Genomic DNA, 6,743 nt, shown 5'->3' on the forward strand with positions numbered 1-6,743 from the left:
TTCTTTCAGTTTAGTAAATTTTCAAAAGCTCCTTTGAAAGAGCTGTTTCTCAGGAAGAACAGAATCAGGCTCTGAAATGTAATTAGATTTTTTTTAAAGTTTCTAGGTTAATTTTCTTAAATACAAAAAGAAAAGAAAATGGAAATACGAAAATTGATTTTGCTCCAGTGTTCAAAATTTCCAGTGGCTAAAAAAAGACAGAGTGTTATTAACAGCTTCAAAGTTTTCTAAATTTTAAGCAGAATCCAGTGCAACTTTTATGAGACAAGAAACCCTTTTCTGACAATTTTATCAGTGAAGCTTACAAAAGAAAGATCTAACAGACAATGCATAAGAAAAACACTCTACTGAGACTATCAATTGAAGCCACAAATACTGTACTTGGCTCAGAAAATTCCATTTCCACAGTGAGTGGATATTAATTTCAAGGATACAACATAGTGTAACTATAAACAGTGTTAAACGAATCACAGAATATCCTGACTTGGAAGGGACCCATGAGAATCATTGTGTCCAACTCATGGCCCTGCGCAGGACATCCCAAAGTTGTTGTACATGACATTGGATAAACAAAATCTAATGAGGACAAGCACAGCTGGTCCAGTCCACCAAGAGAACCAGAAACAAAACTCCTGCTGACTTCCCTTGAGGGTGCAAGCACGATTTTCTTGGTTACAGTCAGCTCAGGTCCCTCTGTGCAGCACTTCCTTGGGATACAGAGCTGCACTTAGGTTCTTCCAGCCCACTGGACACTGAGCCCATGGCTATTTTAGGGTTAATAAGTCACCTGGTCCTGGGTCTGGGTCCCACCTCCCTGAAAGGGAAAAGATTTAGATTCCTTCAGACTGAAAGACAGTGGATATAAATTAGCTACTAAAAAAAAATCTTGGCCTGTGAGTCCCTGGCACAGGTTGCCCAGAGAAGTTGTGGCTGCCTCTGGAACCCTGGATATGTCCAAGGCCACACTGGACAGGAGCAACCTGGGATAGTGGGAGATGTCCCTGTCCATGGCAGGGGGTGGAAGAGGTTGGGTTTTAATGTCTCTTACAACTCAAACCATTCTGTGATTCCTGCCTTGGAGCCAGAGGAAGCCATGCTCCAACTGCTCTACCTCCCAATGAAGAAGTTTTTCACTTCCAGCCTCCAGAAGAGGCAGAAGGAGAAATCCTGCTCAACCATCTGTGACCCCAGTGGGAAGCAATGGTCATCTTCCACTCTTAACCAAAGAATGTGACTGCTTTGGTGTGGGCGTGCATCTGCCTGAGAGAATGCAGAGCAACTTCAGCTTCCCTGTGTGGGGGTGGGAAAGTCCTTGGGGTAACCCGAGTGATTCTTTTCAGGCAGATAAGGGAAGGCTTCAAATGGGAAAAATTGAGATTGGACTTTTACATGTCCTTAACTATGGACACGAAAAACTCACAGGGAAAATCACTAAGGGGCTAAAACTTCAACCTCTAGAAGAAGGTCTGGTATCAGCTACAAACTCTGCCAAAGAACATCTTATTAACCCAATTCTGTCCAGGCAGGCCTTCACCTCAACACTCCAGTTGAGCTACTGACACTGCAGGCAATTTAAATACTGAGTTAGCCCCCAAAAGAAACCCCTCCCACACAGACTAAACACATGCTACATCCCCCACAAAGGAAGGAGACTTTTCCACAGCTCCAGAAATATTCATTTGGCAGTTTCTCTTTCCTTGGCTACAGCTCTAGTAATTGATCTGCTCTATTATTTTTCCCCATTCTTTCTCTCTTACATTTAAATATGTCCTTCATACTTCTGGAGGGTTTTTTTTTTTTTCCCCTAGCCTGTATCTCCACTGTTACATTATTTTTTATCTCTATCCTCTATTCTTCATGTGTGAAAAGGGTGCTCTGTTCTCTAATATTCATTTTTCTTTTTTTATTCTCCAAGTACTTTCTTTCCCATCTGTAACAGCCCCTAATATGCACCTCCATTCGATTTTACTTACCCAGCTTGAAACCCTCTCATTCTAATTACCTTTTCAGTTTTCTTCTATTTCTCCCTTGAGATGTCTCAATTAGTGTACTTTTTCTTACTGGCTGTCACCTCTGAGCTACAAGGTGGGTCTAACTCCAACTTAAACCATGCAGAAAATAAATGAGGAGCTGTTCTTGGCGGCCCTGCTGAAGGTGGTGTTACTTTACAAACTAGTGCACCTTTAATAGATGATAAATGGGCAGAAAAGTGGCCTTGTTAATGCAGCAGCCCTTGATTTGGTTGCCATGCCGTGTCCTTTCATTACTCAAAGATACAGGAAAGGCAACCTATGCTAAGTCCTGGGTGATGTAATTCCATACAAAGAGAGTGAGTAGAGGCTAATTAACATAGTTCTGGTCAAAGCCTGAAATTAACTCTTGTCTTTAAAGACCAAAGCTAAAAATGTCATTTGTCTTGCCCATAATTATGTTTAGAGTTAATTATGGTAGCAGAATAACAGCAAGCAAAATGAGCCTAGGAGTGGGTTTTTGTGCCCTTTCTATCGCTAGCAGGACTCGGAATTCTATTTCTGTCAAAGAGAACTGGATAAAAATGCAGGTGACATCCACAGTACATTTCTTTGATTAAAATTGGCACTGTTATATTAAAGTTCACACAGAGCTTTCAGAACCTGAGGAGTAAATTCTCTCTCCACATAATGGAGAAACGAGCACCCTCCCCACAGCCACCAGCACTGCCGCAAAGGGGAGATGTGAGCTTGATTAAAGAGCCAGGCTTGGACCCCAGAACCACATCCACAGGAACGTGTCCTGCCACAGACTCAGTTCCCAGATCCCTTCAAATAACCCAAGATATCTTCACAGCACAGAGTTACCTCCAAATTGAATCATTTATTTCCTGGGGTAATTATTTTGTCATGCAGGTCTGACCACATCGTCATTTATCCAGAGCCACAACAACTATCTCTGTGCTCTGCAGAACAGATATATACCCCACATGTTTGAATCCACTTATTTAAATTATATATCTATACTTTAAAAGATATTATTCTTCTTATTATTGCTGCTATTATTAAAATCCCAGTGGCATATGCTGCTGTCACCATTCAGGTGTCCTGAGATCCATCTACCTGCAGTGCCTGCTTCACCACCCTCCCTGAAATTTATGGGCACATCAGCCATTAGAGACTTGGAGGATTTATTTGTGAGGTACGTAGTGCTAATTTAAAGATTTCAAACTAAACTTTAGATTTCTACTGCACTGGAGCTGAAGGTGATAAAAACGCACATACACGGGCCATCACTGCATGGGCTGCTGGCAGATGCCAAGGTCTGTAACACAAGTGGAAGCAGAGCACATTCACTTGGTCCAAATTTGTCTGTTTCTGAAATTATTACACCTTACAGTGTAGATTCAGTGAATTCACCCATGGGCCCATAATACTATTTTTGGAACAAGTACAAACTAAGTTATAGCCATGATTTCACAGAGATGACGATGCTGCATAAAACATGTTACAGCAACTTTTATGAAGTTCTGAAGGAGAAAAGATCACCCCTGCAGACTTTTCCAATGGTTCTGATGGAACACCTCTACCATTTTTCTGGTATCCTTCATGGCAAGAAGGGAATGAGAGAAAATTCCTCTGAGGGGACCAGCCCTAGGGGTTCCAAAGGTATTCTTCTGCTGTGCTGCTGAAATATTAGCTAGTCTTTAAAGATAAGCTCCACTGGAGCCCTAAATTTTAAGCACCAATTTAAGGGCAAGGTGCAGGAGTTCTGCTTTAAAAAAATAGAAAAATAATGCCCAAACCTGTATGGCCCTTGAGCTGTCTCTTTTCAGAACTCCAGAAAACTTTAAGAAAGTTGGGAGGGTCCTGCCCCCAAAAGTTCACGTTTTTTCCCCAGCTATATCAGTTACCCAGTAAAATGTGTCCCTTCTCCCTACAGACATTGCCTCACATCCTTCTTTAGACCTTTACAGCTATTGCATTAATACCACTACTTTTACAAGTGCCAAAAGTACGTTAATGATGACATCTGCCAGTATCACCTGACAGACACAAGCACCAAAGCCCATCTGGAAAAGCTGCCTCTCCCCATACCATTTTTGCATACTTCATGAGATTTTCTTGCAAAAATTTTTAATGATTTGTTTAAACACAAAAAAAAAAAAAAAAAAAAAAAAAAAAAGCTGAAGAGTTGCATGCTACACCGACATCTGTTACATTCAAACTCTCTTTGGGGTCCTGTTAACCAAGTTTCATCCCTAAGTAGGTGGAATTCTAGAGATGCAAACCTTGCAAAGTTGCCATTTATGGGACCTGCACTGAAATTACAGGCAGCTCTCTCAACTGCCAAAAGCAAGGACAGCTCTCGGCAGCACACCCGGCCTGGCTTGCTCTCCCAGTGGAAGTGCAAAGCACACAGAGTGCAAAGCAGAAAACAAGATTTTGACTGAGGTGACCCAGAGACAGCAAACAGTACCCCTGAACCTAAATCATCTTCTGTCTCTTCCTGGCATGGCACAGAACCGTCAGAGCAAAGACGTTGTCTGAAAATAGAAAGGTTTTGAGTTCAGAGTCTGTCACCAGGGGCACGTGTGACACTCTTTGGACCTGCACATGTTCCACACTGGACCAGGAGCTGGATAGAGTGAGAGCAGTGCCAGGAGGTGACCATGTCAGTGAGCCCACAGGACCCCAGCCAACACCAGAGATTAAACCACTGTTTAGCCATGTTACCCCAGGGCTGGCAAGCAGCCTTTCTTCACACAATGAGCTCTGAATCAGGCTCTCAGATGGCTTGCACCTCCTTTCTGAAATATTTCCTCCCCATCTCCCTTGCCCCTAGGTTTGGTGTGGCTGGACCCACTAGTGTACACTTGTCATAAAGCAATGTGTTCTACAATCTCTCCACAGTGCAGAGATCAAACTGGAAAAGATCTTAGAGGCCCCAACGTCTTTAGCCATGGAAGAAAACTGTTCCACTGCAAATCATTAGTTTGCATAGGAATGAGTCGTCATCTCCTCTTGGTATGGGAAGGTCATCAGATGTTTGACAGCCACTGGCAGAGCACCTTCTCCTCTGAGATCAGCAGGTCTGTGCCAGTCAGCCCATTCCACCAGCAGTGGCACCTACATCCACAGTTCCCAAATTGCAGCACTGCATGAAGCCATTCCAAGGTGACCTGCTGCCACAAAAGGGCTCAAGTCTTTCCATTCACATTATTTGGGCATGACTGATACCAACTCCTGACTCTGAGCTCACAGGACCACAACTTTCCTATCTTTAACATCACTGGGATATCTAAAACAGTAAAACGCTTTTACTGAAGCCCTCAACTCCTCTTGAAAACAAAGATTTGTACTGGAGAGGAGAAAGTAGAGATGCCACTTTGTGCTCAGAATCCAGCAGGATGAATCCATCACTGCCACTTGGTTTCCAGTTGTTAGTTGAAGTGAAGGAACTCTTATCATCTATGGAAACTTTCTCAAATCAGCAGGAACTTGTTTGTTAAAACTGCTTCCCTGTCTCTGCTGTGTTTGAGAGCACCTTGGTCTTTGCAGAGCAGTGCAAAACAACACAGACAACTCTAAAATGTCTCAAATGGCAGCTCCAAATGCTCACAGTTTATGTAAAGCCATGGAGCCAGCATGATAAGATCTAATTACCAAGCGAATTAGTAAAAAAACAGCTGCAAGGTTTGCAGAAATGTCTGGAAGTGCAGAGTAAATGGCCACAATTGATGGAGTTATTGCACAGGCATCCTGAGGGCACAGTCTGCAGCACTCCAGTCCTAACCAAAATCACTGTCAACAGTTGTTGTTTTCTCCATTCTGTTAAATGAGAAGAGCATGAAAATGATCCTGCAAACAGCCATTTAATATTCTCATGCACGTGAACTGCAATTATCAGCAGCAGCAACAACAAACTCTGCTGTAATGTGTTCATGGTTAATCAATTCAATTGATCACTGTTTATTAAATAAAAACCTGCTCTCTAAACAGTTCTTCTCTAAATGGCATGTTTTGGGGCTTGGGTTTTTTTCCCAGCTTTCTTTTTTCTTTTATTTTTAAACATGCTTCTAGGAGAATCAGGAGACCAATTAAAGCTTTTAATTTAAATCCAAGCAACATATAGTGCCTTTACAAAAGCATTAGCTTAAAAGAGGTTTGAATCAGCCTAGCCACTCCCTGGAAAAGCTGCACTGGATCTGATTCCTTCCAATTCCAAAGGCTTTCAAGGCAACTTAGCAACAGCCAGTGTTTTCATCTGTGTAAGAGACAGTCATGACCAGGTCAGCTCAGGATATCAGAAGTGGGCTGTTGGTAATGCAGATTAGGGGACACACTTTATTCACATCAGCACTGTAGCATTGATCACCCCCATTCTGCACCTTTACAAAGTAGATCGGAAATCAATGGATTGCAGGCTGAGGAGATGCTGGGGATAACAGAAATCCTCTATAGCCAGTTATCTCCCTACAAGGAATAACGATCCTGCACAGAACTGAATGCTTGAAATCTACCAAGAATATCCACTACATCACAAGTTCAACGGAGATTGATACCAGGCACAGACAGGGTCTGGCTGTACCCCAGCCCAGAGCCAACTCCAGCACTTGAACACCACACCCAGAACTTCCACCTGCAGTGCTGGAGTCCTCCCTGCCCTTCAGCTGCTCCAAACGCTGCAGAAGGGAGGAGAAGGGGAGTGTTGACACACAAAAATAACCTCGTGGGATTTAATTAAGACCACTGAACCTGTGTCACTTGTAA

Source organism: Chamaea fasciata, unplaced genomic scaffold, assembly GCF_029207755.1.
Source record: "Chamaea fasciata isolate MVZ Bird 193981 ecotype frontalis unplaced genomic scaffold, bChaFas1.0.hap1 SCAF_14, whole genome shotgun sequence".
Taxonomy (NCBI): Eukaryota; Metazoa; Chordata; class Aves; order Passeriformes; family Sylviidae; genus Chamaea; species Chamaea fasciata.